Source organism: Bombina bombina, chromosome 12, assembly GCF_027579735.1.
Source record: "Bombina bombina isolate aBomBom1 chromosome 12, aBomBom1.pri, whole genome shotgun sequence".
NCBI lineage: Eukaryota > Metazoa > Chordata > Amphibia > Anura > Bombinatoridae > Bombina > Bombina bombina.
Window position 1 is genome coordinate 29,769,621 of NC_069510.1, and position 25,113 is coordinate 29,794,733.

At 41.3% G+C, this 25,113-nt stretch overlaps 1 protein-coding gene across 1 annotated transcript in view; it reads right to left on the reverse strand.

Moving 5' to 3' along the window:
* GPSM1 (G protein signaling modulator 1) overlaps window positions 1-25,113 on the reverse strand; it is a 594,912-nt gene that overhangs the window by 367,992 nt on the left and 201,807 nt on the right. The gene's annotated exons all lie outside the window — the stretch shown is intronic.

Below are 25,113 nucleotides of genomic sequence, written 5' to 3' on the forward strand. Positions count from 1 at the left end.
ATTTTTGGTTCAGAACCATGGACAGCCCTTGTTTATTGGTGCTATCCAATCAGCAAGGACAATCCAGGTTGTTCACCAAAAATGGGCCAGCATCGAAACTTACATTCTTGCTTTTCAAATAAACATACCAAGAGAATGAAGAAAATTTGATATTAGGAGTAAATTAGAAAGTTGCTTAAAATTGCATGCTCTATCTGAACCACAAAATAAAAAAATTGGGTTCAGTGTCCCTTTAAGGCAGCTTAGTTCCTACAGTAACATCAGAGGCAGGATCAGTTTGAGACATCTTGCAAAATGTAACAAAAAAGAAAAAATAACATTTAAACAAAATATCCAATTTCCTCAAAATAGTTTCAGGAATGGGAAAAAATGCTTATTATAAAATTCTTAAACAAAAGTAAAATCAAAAGAAAACATCATAGCTCTCTATAAACATATGAGAGCAGCGAGCAAAAGAAGGAGAGACTTAATATAACAAATTTTGGCGCCAAGAATGACGCAAAGATGATGCAAATGCAGAGGTAAAAACTTTTAGCGCCAAAGCTAACACAATGAAATGGCGCAACTCGTGTCATAACAGACACGACATTGCGCCCCAAAAAATTAGCGTCAACAAAGACACAAGAAATCACGCGACTCATGTCACGACAGGCAAAAATTTGTGCCAAAAATTTTTGTGACAAAAATGACGCAATAAAAAATAGCATTTTGCGTCATCACAAGCGAAAATTTTGAAAAACAGACTCCAAGTTACAACTAACTGGAACCCCAGGTAAGAAAAAAATACCTAAATTCTCCCATAAACATAATCTCCATGCTGAAACTGTTAGACTGCAAAGAGAAATATACACAGACCTGACTCATGGCAAATATATGCAATATATATTAAAAACTTTATAATATAAAGTGCCAAACATAGCTGAGGCGTATAATGTCAATCTCTAAAGGGAGGCAGCAGATGACCGATTTACAGAGAACCCTAGAATAGATTTCCCATAGGCGAAAACATGGCATCATCAGGCAATACTCCCTTCACATCTCTCAAACACTGTACTTTGAGAGGAATTGGGCTTCAAAATGCTTAGAAGTGCCTTTCACAGAAGAAATCAAGCACATTTTGCTTCACCACCTCCAAAGGAGGCAAAGTTTGTAAAACTGAGGTATGGGTGAGGTGAGAGGTGTATTTATAGGCATTTTGAGGTTTGGGAAACTTTGCCCCCTCTTGGTAGGAATGTATATACCATACATCATTAGCTCATGGACTCTTGCCACTTACATGAAAGATATATATATATTTATATATAGTTGTGTTAAAGGACCAGTCAACACTGTAGATTTGCATAATCAACAAATGCATGATAAGAAGACAATGCAATAGTACTTAGTCTGAACTTCAAATGAGTAGTAGATTTTTGTTAAATAAATTGCAAAGTTATGTCTATTTCCCCTCCCCCTGTATCATGTGACAGCCATCAGCCAATCACAAATGCATATATGTATATGTTGTGAATTCCTGCACATGCTCAGTAGGAGTTGGTGACTCAAAAAGAGTAAATATAAAAAGACTATGTACTTTTTGAAAATGGAAGTAAATTGGAAAGTTGTTTAAAATTGCATGCTCTATCTGAATCATGAAGATTAATTTTGACTTGAGTGTCCCTTTAAGCTCCCTAATACTGAATATCTTGCACATAAAGCGTGAACTGCTAACAACACTGAAAAATAATAATTACAACTGTGATACTACAGAAACATGATGGCTAAACAGGTTATGTAAGTGTAATTGTAAAGTATTAGCATGTTTTGGATAGAACGAGAGGCTTCTCAATAGTCTTTTATAGACCAACAAGGCGCTAGGCATGGCTGCCCCAGGGTGATCTGGAGGCGTGGTCAGAGTTTTTCACTTAAACCTCATTGAAGCTTGTGAAATTCATAAACACTCTATTGCCTCTTTGAAATGTCTCATCTCATGGTTCAGCCTCACTATCACATGTATCACTTGTATCATGTGACAGAAATCAGCCAATCACAGGTTCATATACGTCACATGCTCAGTAGGAGCTGTTGCCACAGAAAGTGTGCATATAAAAAGACTGTGCAATTTGCTAATGAAAGTAAAATGGAAACCTACATGCTCTACTGAATCATGAAAGTTTAATTTTAAATTTAGTGTCCCTTTAAATTTTCTTTTACTTTTTCACATTTACTTGTGTGCATATGTTAGGGAGTTCGGGAGTTTATACATCATTTTTGAGTTGCAGTAACTTTTTTCAGCTGCTTTAGTTTCAGCAGAATCTATGCAACCAATGAGATGTCCTTATGATTATAAGATGATTTTGATTTGTGGGAAATGCATTGCTCTTTATAGTATTCCATGGTATGATTAGGGTATTATTGTAAAATTAAGAAGCTTTAAAATATATAAATTCAAAGTGATTTGTTTTACCGTGGAGGTTTTTCTTTGCTGAGAGGCCAGTAAAGAGTTCCCCAGATTGTTGTGCGGTTGAGTGGCATGTTGTTGGGCATGGGTTATTACAGCGCCAACGCTCTCTCTGCCTAAGATACTAATCAACGCCTTCTGTCAGCACTCTTGTGACAGCTTAATTCAGTATATAACCCTACAGATGTTTTCCCTAGGTGGTCCCTGGTTGACTTTGAACCCCTGCAGAGTGATTCACTCATAGTGATGGACAAAATAGAGAGATTCATTGAAAGATAGACAGATAGACAAAGACAAATAGATGGTTAGATACAGATAAACACACATACAGATTTATATATATATATATATATATATATACACACACACATATACTGTATATATATATATATATATATATATATATACACACATACATATACAGTACATATACACACATACACGCACACACACATAAATCATAGCGGGGGATCTGCACTCACACCTAAATAGCGTTATTCACGAGGGTGCAGGTAGAATAATTTATGTGATCAAATCCACAATCACATTTGCTGTTTTTTTTTCAAGTGTAGAAATGTATTATAGATGTGACATTTCAGTTACCAATGTATGAGGAAAGGATATTGGTCCCCAAAATGTAAAAAAAAAAAAAAAAAAAACGTGAATGCGATATCTGTGGAAATGATTACATAACTTATTTTACCTGTCCCCTCCTGTACACACATATTCCTATCAATCTATATCTATCTATATACATAAATCAATAGCTTAAAGGGACAGTCTTCAATAGAATTGTTATTGTTTAAAAAATAGATAATCCCTTTATTGCCCATTCCCCAGTTTTGCATAACCAACACAGTTATGTTAATATACTTTTTACCTCTGTGATTACCTTGTATCTAAGCATCTTCGACAGCCCCCTGATCACATGACTTTTTATTTATTACCTTTTGACTTGCATTTAGTACTGTGTTGTGCTAAATCTTAAATAGCTCCCGGGCATGAGCACAATGTTATATATATGGCCCACGTGAACTAGCAGTCTCCCGTTGTGAAAAGCAAATAAAAAAGCATGTGATCATGGGGCTGTCTATAGTGGCTTAGAAACAGGCAGAAATTTAGAGGTTTATAAACATAGGTTATAAAGTATATTAATATATCAATGCTGGTTGTGCAAAGCTGGGGAATGGGTAGTAAAGGTGTTATCTATCTTTTTAAACAATAACAATTTAAGTGTAAACTGTCCCTTTAATTTGTATGTATGTATATATATATATATATATATATATATATATATATATATATATACACACACACATATATATAAACACAGATGCACTTCTCCCAGTGTGGATTGTGTCTCCCTAATGGAAAAAAGGGCAGCCAGACGTAGATTTCTTGCCCAGTCAAACATGGCTGCACCTCACTGACGAGGTCCAATGAAGGCCAAGACGATCGTCTGGGGTTGCTGTGTTCCTTGTTCAGAGAGGAATTGCCTGGTATTTCGGCTCTGGACTGACCGTAATAGGTGGGAACAGACTGATATACTACAGGAAAGTTCTACTCTGTGAAAAGCATTACTGGGCTAAAAAGAAGCTGCACCCAGGTGGTAAATCGCCATAGAACAGACTAACGGACTTCCTGTTGGAGGCGGGGCATGCAGGTAGCTGCAGGTAGCTAGCTACAGGTGCTGTGGATGCTCCGTGCCTCTGCGTGAGGCCTAAGTCCACCCCAACATATGCTTTGTTTCCCTTGGCCTAGTACTGGTCTGGGTACCAGGATTTTTTGATCCTGCATGGGAAGTCTATGTCGGCAGCCTAAGTTTGCACGTTGGCTGGTGCTTACCATCTCTACATGGGCTCTTTAAAAGATTGGATCAAGAAGCCCATGGCTAAAACTCTGCTTACATATATTTAAGACTCTATTGTTGGCTATCAGGTTAACAGGTTATTGCACCAGTCATCTACTCCTTACCTGCTAAAAGATCTCTTGGACTTTTTTCGCATAAAAGGTGACTTATCTATAACCTAAACAAACCTTGGGGTATCCCTAACAGTGTCGTGGACACAAATCTCACCTGGTTGAGATTCCGCCATTTTCAAACGGCAACCCGCCGGTAACCTGTCAGGTATTCAACCACACACAGAGGGTCGCAGCTCCGGGAGCTCAGATGCAGTGATCAGCAGGACAGCTGATTGAACTCCTCTCCCTGGTTGAGAGTCGATGGTTGTCTAGTCAAGTTTGCAGCATGAAGAGTGAGCCCCCGGAACTGGCCAATTACTAAGGTAATCTTACCTTGCTTATCGTGAGGAGGCGTGCGAGTAGCCGTGCAGCGGCCGGGCCGGGTCCTCTTTCTCCAACAGCCCGCAAGCAGGCGGAGGGATTGCGGCTGTAACAGTCGTTGGGGCTGCGTCTGTCTACACAGTGGATGTTGCTGCTCTGCCGCATAGACAGATATCTTTCCGGTGGCAGTGGGGATTTTCCTTCCTCGGCAGTTCTCAGGAGTGGAGGGACGAGCAGGCAAACACCCGGTGAGATCTTCTGGCTGTGTTGGTGAGGTGCTGTTTGTTTGCCACTGCTTGCTCTGCGGGGAATTGTTTTGGCCTGCATGCCTTTTCCATAACCCCACTGACTGCCTAGACATTTCTGACTTTTACACAGCACACCCGCTTTGATTTGAAGCTACTGAGCGGGCTCTGGGCTCCAGTTCTCTGGGCAAGTTGCTGCTAAAGCAGTGAAGGGGATGAACTTTACCGTTGTGCGGTCTGAACAATTCAATGTGGGGCATGAATGTGTGGGGGATATAACTTTAATTGATGGTCACTTCCAATGTGTTGATTTCTCTTTGTAGTTAAAAACCCACCACTTACAGGCTCTGACAGAAGTGTTTAACTCCTCCGAGTATACTACTGTGGGGATTAGTACAAGTATAAGAAACTTGTTACTGATAATCTTCAAGGGTTAAGCCATAGAGAGATGAGGTTACTGAACTTTATTTTTACCGAATTTACAGCATGTTAAACAGGTGTATTAGGTTCAGAATCATGTGTTTTAGCTAACATGTATAACATGGGTATTACGCTGAATCTGCTTGACTACATATTGAACCCTAGTTTCTTCTTGTTTTTTTTTACATATATACTCTCTCTAAACTGACAATCTTCGATTTAATGATAAGGAGCTATAGCGTTATTATATATCTGCCTTAGCTAGTTAACAACAGATGTATATATCCATAATATAAGTGATGCAGGCTTTGTTTAGGTTTCTTTACAATAAGGGCACCTGTATCATTCAAAGGTTAAAAGCATACAATTTAAACTTCACTGTGCAAAGTATATTATATTCACCCCTGAAATAAGGTTTTTTGGGTTTTTTTTCCAATGGACACTTGAAGTTAAAGCACTATAGCACTCTAGAGCAGGTAGTGTTACACACTCCGCTTTTAACAAAAAGTTAGCACTCAAGTTTTCTTTAGACACTATAATACACATGTTTTGTTTGACATAACATATCAGCTTTCTTGCAAGGTACTCTCTCAAATTAACAGCATTTGATTTAAGGTTATTGACGTCACACATTAGGTGCACGTATATCCACTAGTGAAGGTATATATATATATATATATATATATATACACAATTTACTGAAGGTAGCGTTCTTACCGGATTAATATACAGAAAAAAAAATAAAATTTCTTGACTAGCTTTAAAAGGCTGTGCTACAAAACTTAACTCTATATTCTAATCAACAGTTGTACAGAATTAGAGAACATTATATTTTGGACTGAGTCAAATATTAGACTTGGGAAGCTGGTACTGCCCCTTTCTCCCTCTCCCTGTGTACCCCGGTCTGCTCCTCATTTTGGCCTAAGTTATATAGACACTAGAGGTCATAATCTTTAAAAAAAAAAAAAAAAAAGGATACGTCCTGTTTATGGACAAATACATGTATCAAAAGAGTTCTCCTTCCAATATGCCTCCTAAAACTAAGGAAAAAAAGGGGAGCAGCAGGAACCTGGACTCAAGTATGGCTTCCCCCTTAGAAAAAAGTATCTCTAATCCGCCTCCCATTAACCTAACTGAATTTGCAGCTGAAGTGGCAAAAATCTTGACACCACAATTTGACATGATTAAACAGGAGATCAGAAACGAGATATCTAGTCTCACCTTAGAGGTCAGACAGTTTTCATCAAGGTTAGATGAAATGGAGACTAGGATCTCGGATCTGGAAGATAGACTTAATGTAGTAGATCCAACTCTGGATACCCACAGTAAGATTATTACGTCTTTGGGTGTTGTGTGTTTGTGTGGGGTTTTCTCTTTGTTTTTGTTTTCTTTTTTTTTCTTCTTTTTTTTCTTCTCTCTCTTCTTTTTTTCGCTCTCCTAGCTTCACTCTTCTCCTTTTCCCCTCTTCCTCTAGACATGTCGCTTTTTGAGATGGGGTTTCGTGATTCCCCGTAGAAGTGATATTAATACGAGCCGCCTTCTCTCGCTTGCTCGGGTCTTAGATGAATAGTGTCACTAATCTTAACCTACTATCTTGGAATATAGGTGGTATTAACTCACCAATTAAAAGAAAAACTATAATAAAACATTTGGGGAAACTTAACCCAGACATAGTTATTTTACAAGAATTACATCTAAATGCCATTGAAGTACCCAAATTGAAATCCAAGTGGGTGGGGGAAGTGGTGGCAGCCCCATTTACTTCAAGGAAGCGGGGGGTCGCAATCCTAATAAATCGGAATTTAGAATATCAAATAACTAACATTGAAGCTGACCCCGATGGAAGATTCTTGATATTGGAAGTGGAAGTCAGGAATATTAGATATATACTATGTAATATATATGGTCCCAATCAAACGGACCACAAATTCTGGGCAACCCTTATAGTGAAACTACATAGATTTATAGGGTTCAATTTAATCATCGCGGGAGATTTTAATTTATTGGCTGATCCTATCCTTGATAATTCTAGGAAAAGTATATTAGATAGCAGAGGTAGGAAAGCACGCATTTTCCAGAAACTATGCTCCCACAGGCGTGGTTGATTTGTGGCGGGTACAAAATCCAGATGCCCGCGCCTATACATGTCTCCCATGTGCAGCGTTCTTTTTCTCGGCTTGATTATTTTCTAGTCTCAGAACCATTACTGGTTCGGAATTGGGCTACAAGAATCGACGACATAGCTATCTCAGATCATGCGGTTATAGCTCTGAACTTAGCTACTGGCCAGAGGCACTTCGGTAAGAACCATATTTATTTTCCCAGATATCTGTCCAATAACGTCAAGTTTCAGAATCATCTACGTTTAAAGTGGGCAGAATATCTTAATAATAATGGGAATTATATAGACAAAATTGAGACATTCTGGGAGGCCTCTAAGGCCGTCTTACGCGGAGAGATTAAATCCTTTACAAGCTTCTGGATAAAAAACTGTAGTATAGTATCCAGGCAGTTAGCCAATCGCGTTAAGAACACATACCGTGCCTATATTTATAGGCATACAAGAGAACACTGGGAAGCCTACACTACAGCCAAGGCTCTGCGAGATACGCACTTGAAGCAGACTAGTGCTCAGGAAGAACTTAGGCTGAAAGCAAGATATGGGGGCTTTATAGGCAGATCGGCTAAGTTTCTAGCCAGGCTGGTTAAATCTTCGCCCAGATACACAATAGCTTCCATTAAGCAAGGAACTAGCAGATACACGAATCATGCTGACATAGAAAAAGTATTTTTTGAATTTTTTCAAGAACTATATAGGCAAGAGCCCATTAAACCGGACAAAAAAGAAGCATTCTGGGGTAAGATTAAAGTACCACATCTTTCCATGGAGGCCAGAGATGCCATTAATGTGCCTATCACTGGAGATGAAATAAAGTGGGCAATTAAGAATGCAAAACCCAATAAAGCTGCTGGACCAGATGCTCTCCCTATTGAATATTACAGAATTCTACAGAGCGAGTTGACGCCTATACTAATTAGACTATTTAATTTTTATTTTTCTGAAAATACGAAATGCTCTGCCTCTTTTACAGCGGCAAATATTTCATTGATTCTAAAAAAGGGCAAGGATCCCGAGTTGCCAAGCTCTTTCAGGCCTATATCGGTTTTAAATACCGACTATAAGCTGCTCGCAGCTATTGTAGCGGCACAACTGAAACCCCATATGGGCGATTTAGTTCATGAGAATCAATCTGGCTTTATGCCTGGGCGCAATCCCGTAAGGAATATGAGGAAACTATTAATTTTGATTGAATTTTTTATGGAACAGGCATAAGGCTATGGAATTTCGTGAAAGTATAGACAAGACCATCTTAACGGTCGATGCAGAGAAGGCCTTTGATAGGGTAAGTTGGGACCATTTATTCTCTACGCTGGATCAATTCGGTTTCTCGGGATCTTTTAACAACTATATACGCTTAATTTATAGCGTACCTTCGTCCGCGGTGATTATTAATAATATATCTACTCAACGCTTTGGCCTATTTAGAGGGACTAGACAGGGTTGTCCACTCTCCCCCTTTTTTTTCAACCTTAGTGTTGAACCATTGGCTATTAGATTACGGCAAGAAATGGATGGGATCTCCCTGGCGGGGGAGAAGCTGGTCCTTTTACTCTATGCAGACGACCTCCTGGTTTTTCTGTCTAACCTTGAGGTTTCTCTGCCTATTTTTCAGAGTATTACTCTAGAGTTTGGAGAAATTTCTGGATTTAAGATCAATATGTCTAAATCAGAATTAATGTGGCTATGCAAGAATCCCGCACTGGACATTATACATCCTTTTCAAGAAGTCTCTCAGATTACATATCTGGGCTTACGATTATCCAGCAACTCTCAGGAGTGGTATAGGTTAAATCATAGGATCGTGATGGAGTCCTGCAAGAAAAAGCTGGAGGACTGGGCCATGCTTCCGATATCTCTATCTGCTAAGGTGACCCTAATTAAATCAGTCATCTTTCCAAAACTTCTTTATATTCTGCAAAATATTCCATGGTTTTTGCACAAGAAAGATATCACTATATACAATAAGGCCTGCTCCAAGTTTTTGTGGAACGGCAAGAGACCGTGGATCGCCTCTTATAGGCTAATGAATTCCAAGGTATCAGCCGGCTTGGCGCTGCCTAATATTCAGACATACAATTTGGCTATTTTGGCTAGATTTGCACTGGACTGGTTAACGGGGAAGGAGCAAATTTCCTCGTTTATCTGGGAATCTAAGATTGTGGCCCCCTTTCAGTTGAAGGCTCTGCTACACTGTCCTCTCACTTCAATCCCTTCTAATATATTTTATCTTGGTACTTTTAAGAATATCATTGGGGCTTGGCAAAAACTATGCTCTGAAGTGGGTAACTCGCCTTATGTTTCACAACATCTTCCTATAGTTGGTAACCCTGAGTTCGGTCCCGGTCTCTCTAATCAGATATTTAAGGATTGGGAATCTAAGGGTCTCCAAACAATGGGGCAAATACAAGATATAGGGGGCCACCCACTACTATTTCAAGAAATTGCCACGAGATTTGATCTAGGAGCGCGTGAGTTTTACGCCTACCTCCAAGTTAGACACTTTTTACAGGAGCTTCGCACGAAATATGGGAATAACTGGTCCATGGGTGAACTGCAGACTTTGATCTCCGCTTATGCGGCAGGTAAATACGCAGTTTCCCCCTTGTACCTATTCTTAAACCAGAAAGTGTCTAATCTACAAGTAAGTGAGATGGTTGTTAGGTGGAGTAATCAATTCCCGGATATAAACGAGCAGACCATTGTGGGAAGTTTTAAAATAACACAACAGAGCTGGGTCCCGACATCATGGAGGGAATCACAGATAAAAATTGGGTTGCAGAGATATCTTACTCCTGAGGTTCTATCTAAATGGTACAAAACAAGAGTAACCTGCTCTAGATGCTCATCTACAGGGGCTGATATATTCCATTGTTTATGGAGCTGCCCTAAAGTAAGCCAATACTGGGGAAAAATTATATTTTGGATGATGGTGGTTTTGAAACTGGACCATGAAATAATTCCAATAGAGGTTTTCTTTCTGGTAAAATTTCAGGGCAGAATTAAGAACTATAGCTTGATAAATACTATTATATTAACAGCACGTAATCTAATTTTCAAATCTTGGAAAGCATCTGTTGCACCTACAATGGCTCAATTTAAAACGGCCCTGCGTAGCCAATTTATAACAGAGCAGTTTAACGTACCATACCCACAAGAGAAATACCTAGCGGGATTCTTTAAAAAATGGGAGATTTTTGTAAGATCCCTGCCTGTTCCACAGCAAAAAAAGCTTATTAAACCATTTAGAAACTCGGAATTTGTTCAGATGCCCATCTTGGCAGGTCATTTCCCTGGAGAATGGGCGGATGATAGCGAATGAGTACCTGGCGGAGGAGGGGGGGGAGAGAGGCAGAGAGGAAAGAGGGGGTTTTGGTTTTTTTTTGTACTGTCTCGTTTTTGTTTTGTTTGGTCTTTTGTTGTCATCTGATTGTTCCAGTTATTTGTGGGGGGCTGGGAGTAAAAGAATAAAACAACAAAGACGTAAGAATTAGTCCACGGTTAAGAGTTACGGATTTACCCTATGCACTTTCTATATGCACGTAAGTGCCCAACCTCAAGGTTTCTGTAGGTTTTGTATTGATGTACGGGCACATTAATTGCTTAGGTACTCATCTATTCATCCACATATTTGCACATATTGTCATTTAACTAATTATGCATGTATCCTTTTCCCTTTTTTAATGTGTCACTTGTTTGCTATATTGGGCAATTAATATTGATGTAAATTTCCTTGTCTTTGTTATAAATAAATTATAAAAAAAAAAAAAAAAAAGAACAGACTAACAATGTTACTGAGCTTTACGTTGACGGTTTGTCATTTGAAACGCGTTACACCAAGGAGATGGATAAATACTCCATCCTAAGAGCTGAGAGCTGCCATCCACCAGCCCTTAAAAGGGCACTGTCTATCTCCCAATTGAAGAGAGTGGTACAGAACAACAGTACTGAAAGTAAAAAGCTGGAAAAACTCCAGGAAATGGAGAACAAGTTTATCCAAAGGGCAAATAAACGTAAAACCATTCAGGATATCAAATCTACTATGTCCAAATTGACACAAGCTGAAGCATTGATAAAGAGAACCAGCGAAGACACACCTGATGTGGCTTCAAGGATGACGTTTGTTACCACATATTCTCCTGACAAGTGGCAAACAGCCAGTATTCTACAGGAGAATTGGCACATCATCAACACAAATGAACACTTACCCTTTATGAATACCATGCATCTGAGCGTTGGTTATAAACGTTCAAGATCTTTGAGGGACTACATGATGCATCCTGAAAATGTCCAAAGTTATACTAACAAGACTTGGTTAGGGAAGCCTAAACATGGTTGTTTTAAGTGTATGGGTAGCACTACCTGTAATGGGTTGGTACAAACCACCCATTTTGTCCACCAATGGCACAACAAACGCTATGCCATTAAGCACAGAGTCACATGAACTACCAAGTTTATAGTGTACATGCTGCACTGTTGCTGTGGCAGATATTACGTTGGCAAAACAAATTATGATCTACGTACCCGTATGGCCAATCACAGGGCATCCATACATGCTGCCCTAGCCACTGGTCAAAGTGATCAGCCAGTGGCTAGACACTTTTTGTATGCCAAACATACTGTGGCCGATTTGCGATACGTGATCATTGATCACGTCCCTCCCTTACTGAGAGGGGGTAATAGGGCCAAATTGTTGTTGCAAAAAGAGACCAGGTGGATTTACACTTTAGATACTTTAGTACCTAGGGGACTTAATACCCATTTTGATATGCAATGTTTCTTGTAATGATCCTGTTTGTACATATTTTACACGTAATAGTATATTGTGTAGTACAGCTAACCATAGACTCATACGCTGAGTCTGTCAGTTATTAGATTATACAGGGATGATTAAGATTATATTCATAATTTTTATGTCTTTTTGACATATTCCCTCCTAGCTAAAGCAATTTTTGTGGTAGGTAGGTTTCATTTGTCTTCCTGATCAAATTAATTATGTCCTGTTACAGGGTATGGATTTCATAATTACACTTGATATTCATTACTTGCCTGTTTTCTTTTTACATTTATTTGCAGCCAATTTTTGTTTTTGCTAGTTTTGTTACATATTGTGAAGACAAATTATTCATCACATATATCAGGGCTACTTAGGTTATATTTTTGTTTATATGAATATTGTTATTTTGTAATTTCAGGCATTTTCCATTTTTAACTTTGCTTTTAGTTGTTTGTCCCAATGTGGCCACTGTAGTTATCTCTGAGCATGCTCAGTTGCGCAGATGAGACGCTGCAGGTGTTCAGTACATTGTGGAGGGTATTTAAGGGGAGTAAATTACACTATATTTGTTATCTGTCTGAGTAAGGGGCTAACTACCCCGAAAATTCACAGTTCAATTAAAGAAGTTTGTGTTTTCACAGCGGAGAGTGCGGGACCTGTTTATTTCATTTGTATATATATATATATATATATTAGAAGAGAGAGAACAGCACTCCTGAGATAGAACAAAAGATAGAATAACTTCCATGCCTGTTCATTTTTATTGCAACTCAGGGTGCGCGTTCTTTTAGCACACTATGCCCTTTCCCAGAGAAAAATGATCCTGTAGCATATCAGTCTGACCCTGCCCAATGACAGTCCAGCGCCGAAATACCAGGCAATTCTTCTCTGAACAAGGGAAGCAACAACCCCAGACGATCGTTTCGGCTTCTGTGGGCCTCGTTAGTGAGATGCAGTTGTTTCTGGTTTCCCCATTACTCTTAAGGAGACCCAAGAGTAATATGCATAAATATATATACAGATGCCCTTCTCCCAGTGTGCATTGTGTCTCCATAATAAAAAAAAGGGCAGCCAGACGTAGACTCCTTGGCCAGTGTGCTTAGACAAACATGGCTGCACCTCACTGACGAGGTCCAATGAAGGTCAAGACGATCGTCTGGGGTTATGTTCCTTGTTCAGAGAGTAATTGCCTGGTAATTTGGCGCTGGACTGACAGTAATAGGCGGGACAAGACTGACATACTACAGGAAAGTTATACTCTGTGAAAAGCATTACTGGGCTAAAAGAAGCTGCACCCAGGTGGTAAATCGCCATAGAACAGGCTAACAATATTATTGAGCTCTATGTTGACGGTTTTTCTGTTGAAACGCGTTGAGCACAATAAAAATTTGTTGTTGAAAAAACATAAATTATGCTTACCAGATAATTTATTTTCCTTTTGTATGGGTAGAGTCCACAGCTGCATTCCTTGTGAGAAATACTGAACCTGGCCACCAGGAGGAGGCAAAGACACCCCAGCCAAAGGCTTCAATACCTCCCCCACTTCCTCATAACCCCAGTCATTCTGCCAAGGGAACAAGGAACAGTAGGAAAAATATCAGGGTGAAAAATGGTGCCAGAAGAGAAGATAAAAAATTTAGGGCCGCCCATCGGAGCACATGGGCGGGAGCTGTGGACTCTTCCCATACAGAAGGAAAGGAAATTAGCTGGTAAGCATAATTTATGTTTTCCTTCTTAATATGGTAAGAGTCCACAGCTGCATTCCTTACTTGTGGGAAAATTATACCCAAGCTCCCAAGTACACAGAATGCTAATGGGAGGGAAAAAGAGAGGTGGCCCATATCTGAGAGCACCACAGCCTGAAAAACCTCTCTCCCGAAGGCTGCTTCCACAGAAGCAAAAACATCAAACATCAAAAACCTGGAAAGAGTATGTAAGGAGGACCAGGTAGCCACCTTACAAATCTGATCCATAGAGCCCTCATTTTTGAAGGACCAAGAGGAACCACAACTTTTAAAGAATGAGTCGGAGTCCTCAAAGGAGGCTTATGTCCCACTGTCTAAACGGATGACACTCCTCAGCCAAAAAGATAAGGAAATCCCAGAATAGATAACAAACAGAGAAGTTTGTCTAAATTCCTTCGTGGCCTGAAGATAAAACTTCAAGGCACAAACCACATCCAGATCATGTAGAAAATGTTCCTTTGAGGAAAGAAGGATTAGGACATAAGGAAGGAACCACAATCTCTGGATTGATGTTGCAATTTGACACAACCTTAGGAAGAATCCTAACTTAGTTCGAAGAACAGCCTTATCAGCATGGAACGCCCAATAAGGAGGGACACATTGCAAGGCAGCAATCTCAGATACCCTGCACGCAGAGGCAATAGCCAGTAGAAAAGGAACCTTCCAAGACAACAAATTAATGTCTACTTCATATAAACTGTACAAAAAGGGACTAGATATCTACATATAAATGCTCGATACATACTATCCCTTTATACTGCGCTCAGTGAAACTGTTACATTTTAACCACGGGGCTTAGTATAAACGGTGCACACTGCTATTACTGAGCGCTTCTATTTTGGTTTTGTAGATTATAAACTACACTTGCTCTGAGTACTACGGGTTTGTGTTATAATCTGAATCGTATGCGATAGAAATATGATTCCTATATTAAAGGGGTAATACTGTGTTGAATCCTTTGCTAGAAATTTCCTCACACATTGAGTACCTAACAGGACTCAGGAGTTATACATGAACAGTACACAATCAACCTTATTTTTCATTACACTGGTGGTATTATTAACCCATATAGGGAGAACCATTCTACATTGGTTGCACTGAGCTAATTTATAATACAGAGAGGAGCATTAATTACTGTGGTTACTAACAGGCCAGCCTTATTCATATTATCCTCCTGATTATCACCATGTATACAATCTGAACCTCTGTCTGAGACGTTTTTAAATGTTTGTGGTGTTCCTATATTATTTTTTTTGAGTCAGGACCTAGAGTGCTATATGTGCATACTTTTTGAGGGTTAACACATTTCTTAGTGTTTCCCGTCTTTTTGTACAGTTTATATATATTTTTATGCACTAGCACCATTTCCTCGGCAGACTTGGTAACTCTATGCTATATGCATTTAGATATTTGGAATAATAGAGGGAAAGTCTGCGTAGTGCCATTGTTCTTTTGTTGTATAATGTCTACTTAATGCATAGGCTCCTTCGAACCCATTGCAAAACCATAAGAATAAGATTTAAACTCCAAGGAGGAGCAATAGGTCTAAACACAGGTCTGATCCTAGCAGAGCCTTAACAAATGACTGTACATCCGTAAGCTCAGCGAACCTCTTGTGCAGTAAAACCGACATGGCTGAAATCTGTCCCTTCGGAGGACTTACAGAAAAACCCTTCTCCAGTTCATCCTGGAAAACAGAATAAGTAGGTCCTCCACAACTATGACAGATGCGACGAGCAACTGGCCTACGAGTTTGAATGAGAGCATAAATAACTCTCTCCAAAAACCCTCTCTTGGCTACGACTAAGCATGGCTACGACTAAGCATGCAAACTCCACACAGCCAGTCTCAGAGAATCTATATATTTATGAGCAAAGAGACCTCGGTCAGCAGATCCCTGCGACAAGCTAACTTCAACAGAGGAGATGATGACATCCCCACTAGATCCGCGAACCATATCCTCGCGGCCAAGACGGAGCGATCAGTATCACTGATGCCTGCTCTAGCTTGTTTCGAGCCACTACACGAGGAAGTAGTGGTAACGTCCGGAAAAGATAAGAGAGGTTGAACCTCCAAGGCACCGCTAATGCATCTGTTAGCTCCGCATGAGGATCCCTGTACCTCGACCCATATCTGGGTAGCTTGGTAGTTAGATGGGACGTCATAAAATCTATTTTTGCAAATCTCCGCAAACACATCAGGATGGAGAGACCATTCCACCAGATGAAAGGATTGTCTGCTGAGAAAAAACGCTTCCCAGTTGTCCACACCCAGGATGTGGATCACTGACAGCAAACAGATGTGGGTCTCCGCCCACTCCAGAATCGAGATACTTCCCTCATAGCTAGAGAGCTTCTTGTTCCCACCTGATGGATGATGTAAGCCACAGAGGTTATAAAGTCTGATTGGAATCTGATAAACTGGGATGACCCAAGCAGAGGCCATGGCCCATATTTATCAAGGTCTGTCGGACCTGATCCGACAGTGCGGATCAGGTCCGACAGACCTTGCTGAATACAGCGAGCAATATGCTCGCCGTATTCAGCATTGCACCAGCAGCTCACAAGAGCTGCTGGTGCAACACCGCCGCCAGCAGGGGGGTGTTAATCAACCCGATCGTACTTTAATCAACCCGAGCGGTCTTTGTGATTGTTGCTTCATAACTGCTGTTTCTGGCGAGCCTGCAGGCTCACCAGAAACATGGGGCATCAAGCTCCATTCGGAGCTTGATAAATATGCCCCCATGCCTTCAGAGCATTGTATATTTCCCAAAGTTCCAAAATGAGATCAAGAGGGAGCTTTCCTCCAGAGTCCATAGGCCCTGTGCCTTCCTGGAACCTCAAACAGCTACCCATCCTGACAGACTCGTGGCCATAGTCACAAACCCCCAGGATGGTCTAAGATGGACGTCCCTCGGGACAAGAGATCCAGACAAAACCACAAAGAGATAACGATTCTCTTGATCGTTTTTTCAGAGAAATCTGTTGAGACAGATCCAAATGATTGCTGTTCCACTGCCTCAGCATGTGTAGTTACAATGGTCTAAGGTGAAAACCTGGCACCATAAGACCAATCACCTCCATACATCGAGCCACAAATGGCCTCAAGGAGGTCTGGAGGGCAAGACATTTTGAAGCTAGCTTGCAACGTCTCTGGTCTGTTAGAAATATTCTCCTGTCTATAGAGTCTAAGAAAACTCTCTCTAGATTTATCTACCATCCATGGGATCAAAGAAGATATAGGAGAGATTCCGAATGGTCTACTCTTCGCAAAATTACTTGGAGACATAGCTAGACCAAACGGAAGTGCAATAAGCTGGAAGTGCTGGTCCAGGAATGCCAACCTTAGTCTTTGTGGATAGGTACGTGAAGGGAGCATCCTTCTGATCTATCGTGGTCATGAACTGCCCTTCTCGAAAGAGAGGAAGAATGGTCCATATTGTCGCCATCTTGAATGAGGGGACATTTAAAAACTTGTTTAAGCACTTAAGATCCAGAATCGGATGGAAGTTCCATCCTTCCTTGGGACCACGAAAAGGTTTAATAGTATCCCAAACTTCTCTCTGCGATAGGCACCGGGACAATAACTTCTAAGAGGACAGATCCTGTATGCACCCCAGAAAGGCTTCCCCCTTTTCTGGTATGGAAGACAGGTTTGATAGGTGCTCTTGGTTTACTCTGGCTTAGTGGAGGACTCCTGACGATGGGCTTTATCAGAATGAAAATTTTAATTTTATTCTTTAGACTAGTTCTTATTCTCTTGTGGTAGGAAGGCCCCCTTGGCCCCCTGTGACCATGGGGATAATGGAGTCCAGGCCTGGACCAAACAAATCCTTCACTAAAGGAGAGGGAAAGAAGTCTAGACTTAGAAGTCATATCCACAGACCATGACTTCGACAAGAGCCCGATGGGCCTGAACAGAAAAAGCTGAAGCCGTAGCATTCAGACAAATAAACTGCTTATTAGCATCACAGATAATAGAAATAGCAACCCTCAAGGCCTTAATTCTTTCCTGAATAACGTCGAGGGGACCCTCCCCCTCGTTTAAATCCTGCAAGGAGTCGCACCAGTAGGTAGCTGCTCCAGCAACCGCGGCAACAGCTTCCGCCGGTTGAAACAAATATCCTGCATGTTGAAACATCTTATTTAACAGAGTTTCCATCTTTTATCCTAGTAAGGGTAAAGATAGCGCCTTTTAGGGATGGAACCCCACAAACTCCATTGAGAGTCCAGGACCGGGAATACTTTTATTAAAGGGAGAAGAGAGGGAAAAGGAATCCAATCCTGTCCCATTCATTCTTAATAATGTTCGCCATCTAACAGGAACAGGGAAGGATAAAGTACCACCCTGTCCTCAAACTCTATCCGATTTAGGAATCAAAAGTTCATCAGGCAATTTGGCCTCTGGAACCTCTAAATTCGCCAAAACTTCCTTTAGAAGAAATCGCAATTCCTAAACTAAAGTCTGACTCCTCCGCAGCCGGAGGATTAGAGGCAGCAGACTCCAACCCAGAATGTTCATACTCTGAAATCTCAGAAAAAACTGTATCCTCTGATAACCTATCAGTTAATTCCAATAAATTATCTGATGTACTCTGGGAAGGAGTGCAATATGTAACCTTTCGCTTGCGCTTAGCGAGGAAAAGCATTAAAGGCGCAGACACCATCGTCTGAACTGTGCAGTAATGTCTGGTGGAAAAAAAAAGTGGATTAGCAATGCTATGGGAAACTGCATGTGTAGAGGGAAATGAATGTAGGGTACGCACCTCACTGGACAACAACTCCTCAGAGGTGGACGGCTCAGTGGTATCAAACATGTTTGATATAATATAATCACATTATCAAGGCATATGGAACATAATTGATAGGGCGGATCTAAGGCCTCCTCACAATGTAAACAGAAATTACTCTTAGGAATAGAGGGAGTACTCTATAAAGTAACAGAATCCTCGATCGCTAGAGCAATAACCGGATAACTATAGAAAATAAAACAATCTTATTTTATTAAAAAAAACGGCACCTTTATACCCCAATGGCTGGGGCACTCACCACCTCCTATGACCCAGACAGTACAGAGATTTATGACTCCTCTCTAATAGCCCAGTCAGGAAAGAGGGAATGAAAGCTCACATGGTGCACAATGCAGGACCATCCCTGCTATGAGAAAAAGCGAGCCAAGCTTGTAAGCTGCACAGTTCTCAAAGTGAAAGTGAAACCTGTATATTCCATAACAGTCTATGAGCCCATAACATCTCACACATAAAGGCAGCAAAAAATAAAAAAAACATATAAGATTATTCCCCACTGTTTAATAATACCCCTCAGAAGATATTAACCCTTGATTCCATAAAGATAAAGGAGCCGCACTGGGACCCTGTTTTCTATCATTAACATGATTGTAACGTAATAAAACAATCTTACCAGAATCTATGCCGTGGAACAGTGACACGGTCCTTCAAGTTTGACAGATGTTAGCATGGACTTGAGTGAAGAAAACATAATTTATGCTTACCTGATAAATTCCTTTCTCCTGTAGTGTAGTCAGTCCACGGGTCATCCATTACTTATGGGATTATATCTCCTCCCTAACAGGAAGTGCAAGAGGATCACCCAAGCAGAGCTGCTATATAGCTCCTCCCCTCTACGTCATACCCAGTCATTCGACCGAAACCAAACGAGAAAGGAGAAACTATAGGGTGCAGTGGTGACTGGAGTTTAATTTAAAATTTAGACCTGCCGTAAAACAGGGCGGGCCGTGGACTGACTACACTACAGGAGAAAGGAATTTATCAGGTAAGCATAAATTATGTTTTCTCCTGTTAAGTGTAGTCAGTCCACGGGTCATCCATTACTTATGGGATACCAATACCAAAGCTAAAAGTACACGGATGACGGGAGGGACAGGCAGGACCTTTACACGGAAGGAACCACTGCCTGAAGAACCTTTCTCCCAAAAACAGCCTCCGAAGAATCAAAAGTGTCAAATTTGTAAAATTTTGAAAAGGTGTGAAGTGAAGACCAAGTTGCAGCCTTGCAAATCTGTTCAACAGAGGCCTCATTTTTAAAGGCCCAAGTGGAAGCCACAGCTCTGGTAGAATGAGCTGTAATTCTTTCAGGAGGCTGCTGTCCAGCAGTCTCATAGGCTAAACGTATTATGCTACGAAGCCAGAAGGAGAGAGAGGTAGCCGAAGCCTTTTGACCTCTCCTCTGTCCAGAATAAACGACAAACAGGGAAGAGGTTTGTCGAAAATCTTTAGTTGCCTGTAAATAGAATTTCAGGGCACGGACGACGTCCAGATTGTGCAGAAGTCGTTCCTTCTTTGAGGAAGGATTAGGGCACAATGAAGGAACAACAATCTCTTGATTGATATTCTTGTTAGTGACTACCTTAGGTAAGAACCCAGGTTTAGTACGCAGAACTACCTTGTCAGAATGAAAAATCAGATAAGGAGAATCACAATGTAAGGCCGATAACTCAGAGACTCTTCGAGCCGAGGAAATAGCAATTAGAAACAGAACTTTCCAAGATAACAGCTTGATATCAATGGAATGAAGGGGTTCAAACGGAACACCCTGTAAAACGTTAAGAACTAAGTTTAAACTCCATGGCGGAGCAACAGATTTAAACACAGGCTTAATCCTGGCCAAAGCCTGACAAAAAGCCTGAACGTCTGGAACTTCTGACAGACGCTTGTGTAAAAGAATGGACAGAGCTGAGATCTGTCCCTTTAACGAACTAGCAGATAAACCCTTTTCTAAGCCTTCTTGTAGAAAAGACAATATCCTAGGAATCCTAACCTTACTCCATGAGTAACTCTTGGATTCGCACCAATGTAAGTATTTACGCCATATTTTATGGTAAATTCTCCTGGAAACAGGTTTCCTAGCCTGTATTAAGGTATCAATCACTGACTCCGAGAATCCACGCTTTGATAGAATCAAGCGTTCAATCTCCATGCAGTCAGCCTCAGAGAAATTAGATTTGGATGTTTGAAAGGACCCTGAACCAGAAGGTCCTGTCTCAGAGGCAGAGACCATGGTGGACAGGACGACATGTCCACTAGATCTGCATACCAGGTCCTGCGTGGCCACGCAGGCGCTATTAGAATCACCAATGCTCTCTCCTGTTTGATCCTGGCAATCAGTCGAGGAAGTATCGGGAAGGGTGGAAACACATAAGCCATGTTGAAGACCCAAGGTGCTGTCAGAGCATCTATCAGAACCGCTCCCGGGTCCCTGGACCTTGATCCGTAACAAGGAAGCTTGGCGTTCTGGCGAGACACCATGAGATCCAGATCTGGTTTGCCCCAACGCCGAAGCAGTTGTGCAAATACCTCCGGGTGAAGTTCCCACTCCCCCGGATGAAAAGTCTGGCGACTTAGGAAATCCGCCTCCCAGTTCTCCACGCCTGGGATGTGGATCGCTGACAGGTGGCAAGAGTGAGACTCTGCCCAGCGAATTATCTTTGAGACTTCCATCATCGCTAGGGAACTCCTTGTCCCTCCCTGGTGATTGATGTAAGCCACAGTCGTGATGTTGTCCGACTGAAACCTGATGAACCTCAGAGTTGCTAGCTGAGGCCAAGCCAGAAGAGCATTGAGAACTGCTCTTAATTACAGAATGTTTATTGGAAGGAGACTCTCCTCCTGAGTCCATGATCCCTGAGCCTTCAGGGAATTCCAGACAGCGCCCCAACCTAGTAGGCTGGCGTCTGTTGTTACAATCGTCCAGTCTGGCCTGCTGAAGGGTATTCCCCTGGACAGATGTGGCCGAGAAAGCCACCATAGAAGAGAATCTCTGGTCTCTTGATCTAGATTCAGCATAGGGGACAAATCTGAGTAATCCCCATTCCACTGACTTAGCATGCACAATTGTAGTGGTCTGAGATGCAGGCGTGCAAAAGGTACTATGTCCATTGCCGCTACCATTAAGCCGATTACCTCCATGCATTGAGCCACTGACGGGTGTTGAATGGAATGAAGGACACGGCAAGCATTTAGAAGTTTTGTTAACCTGTCTTCTGTCAGGTAAATGTTCATTTCTACAGAATCTATAAGAGTCCCCAAGAAGGGAACTCTTGTGAGTGGCAATAGAGAACTCTTTTCTACGTTCACCTTCCACCCATGCGACCTTAGAAATGCCAGAACCAACTCTGTATGAGACTTGGCAGTCTGGAAACTTGACGCTTGTATCAGAATGTCGTCTAGGTACGGAGCTACCGAAATTCCTCGCGGTCTTAGTACCGCCAGAAGAGAGCCCAGAACCTTTGTAAAGATTCTTGGAGCCGTGGCTAACCCGAAGGGAAGAGCTACAAATTGGTAATGCCTGTTTAGGAAGGCAAACCTTAGGTACCGATAATGATCCTTGTGAATCGGTATGTGAAGGTAGGCATCCTTTAAATCCACTGTGGTCATGTATTGACCCCTTTGGATCATAGGTAAGATTGTCCGAATAGTTTCCATTTTGAACGATGGAACTCTTAGGAATTTGTTTAGGATCTTTAAGTCCAAAATTGGTCTGAAGGTTCCCTCTTTTTTGGGAACCACAAACAGATTTGAGTAAAACCCTTGTCCGTGTTCCGACCGCGGAACTGGATGGATCACTCCCATTAATAAAAGGTCTTGTACACAGCGTAGAAACGCTTCTCTCTTTAACTGGTTTGCTGACAGCCTTGAAAGATGAAATCTCCCTTTTGGAGGAGAAGCTTTGAAGTCCAGAAGATATCCCTGAGATATGATCTCTAACGCCCAGGGATCCTGGACATCTCTTGCCCAAGCCTGGGCGAAGAGAGAAAGTCTGCCCCCCACTAGATCTGTTTCCGGATCGGGGGCCCTCACTTTATGCTGTCTTAGGGGCGGCAGCAGGTTTTCTGGCCTGCTTGCCCTTGTTCCAGGACTGGTTAGGTTTCCAGCCCTGTCTGTAGCGAGCAACAGTTCCTTCCTGCTTTGGAGCTGAGGAAGTTGATGCTGCTCCTGCCTTGAAGTTACGAAAGGCACGAAAATTAGACTGTCTAGCCCTTGGTTTGGCTCTGTCTTGAGGCAGGGCATGACCCTTACCTCCAGTAATGTCAGCGATAATTTCTTTCAAACCGGGCCCGAATAATGTCTGCCCTTTGAAAGGTATGTTAAGCAATTTAGATTTAGAAGTCACATCGGCTGACCAAGATTTAAGCCACAGCGCTCTGCGCGCTTGAATGGCGAATCCTGAATTCTTAGCCGTAAGTTTAATTAAGTGTACTACGGCATCGGAAATAAATGAATTAGCTAGCTTAAGGACTCTAAGCTTGTCTGTAATCTCATCCAATGTAACTGAGTTAATGGTCTCTTCCAGAGACTCAAACCAGAATGCCGCCGCAGCCGTGACAGGCGCAATGCATGCAAGGGGTTGTAATATAAAACCTTGTTGAACAAACATTTTCTTAAGGTAACCCTCTAACTTTTTATCCATTGGATCTGAAAAAGCACAGCTATCCTCCACCGGGATAGTGGTGCGTTTAGCCAGAGTAGAAACTGCTCCCTCCACCTTAGGGATCGTCTGCCATAAGTCCCGTGTGGTGGCGTCTATTGGAAACATTTTTCTAAATATAGGAGGGGAGAAAAGGGCACACCAGGTCTATCCCACTCCTTGTTAATAATTTCTGTAAGCCTTTTAGGAATAGGAAAAACGTCAGTACACGTCGGTACCGCAAAATATTTATCCAGCCTATACATTTTCTCTGGAATTGCAACCGTGTTACAATCATTCAGAGCCGCTAATACCTCCCCTAGCAATACACGGAGGTTCTCAAGCTTAAATTTAAAATTTGAAATGTCTGAGTCCAGTTTACTTGGATCAGATCCGTCACCCACAGAATGAAGCTCTCCGTCCTCATGTTCTGCAAATTGTGACGCAGTATCAGACATGGCTCTAATATTATCAGCGCACTCTGTTCTCACCCCAGAGTGGTCACGTTTACCCCTAATTTCTGGCAATTTAGATAATACTTCAGTCATAACATTAGCCATGTCTTGCAAAGTGATTTGTATGGGCCGCCCTGATGTACTTGGCGCCACAATATCACGCACCTCCTGAGCGGGAGACGAAGGTACTGACACGTGAGGAGAGTTAGTCGGCATAACTTCCCCCTCGTTGTCTGGTGAAATTTTCTTTACATGTACACTTTTATTTAAAGTAGCATCAATGCAATTAGTACACACATTTCTATTGGGCTCCACATTGGCCTTTAAACATATTGCACAAAGAGTTTCCTCTGTGTCAGACATGTTTAACAGACTAGCAATGAAACTAGCAAGCTTGGAAAATACTTTTGAAATAAATTTACAAGCAATATAAAAAACGTTACTGTGCCTTTAAGAAGCACCAATAAACTGTCACAGTTGAAATTACAATGAACCAAATTTGTTATAGCAACCAAATTTTCACAGTAAATGCAATAAGTTAGCAAAGGATTGCACCCACCAGCAAATGGATGATTAACCCCTTAATACCCAAAAAACGGATAACAGAATATAAACGTTTTATCACAGTCAAAAGCACAGTCTCACAGGTCTGCTGTGAGTGATTACCTCCCTCAAAACTAGTTTTGGAGACCCCTGGGCTCTGTAGAGACGTCCTGGATCATGGAGGAAGGAATAGGAAGACTGTGACTGAATTCTTACTGCGCAAGAAAGCGCCAAAATAGGCCCCTCCCACTCATATTATAACAGTGGGGAAGCTCAGTAAACTGAATTTATTCATAAATAAACGACAGCCATGTGGAAAAATAATGCCCAAAATTTTTTATCACCAAGTACCTCAGAAAAAAAACGATTAACATGCCAGTAAAACGTTTTAAAATAAAATTATGAAATGATACTAATAAGCCTGCTGCTAGTCGCTTTCACTGCAGTGGGGCTCAAATATAAGTTAAATGTATACAGTATTTTCTTAGTGAAGTTCCATTCCCCAGAAATACCTCAGTGTAACATACATACATATCAGCCTGATACCAGTCGCTACTACTGCATTTAAGGCTGCACTTACATTATATGGGTATTAGCAGTATTTTCTCAGTCAATTCCATTCCTTAGAAAATAATATACTGCA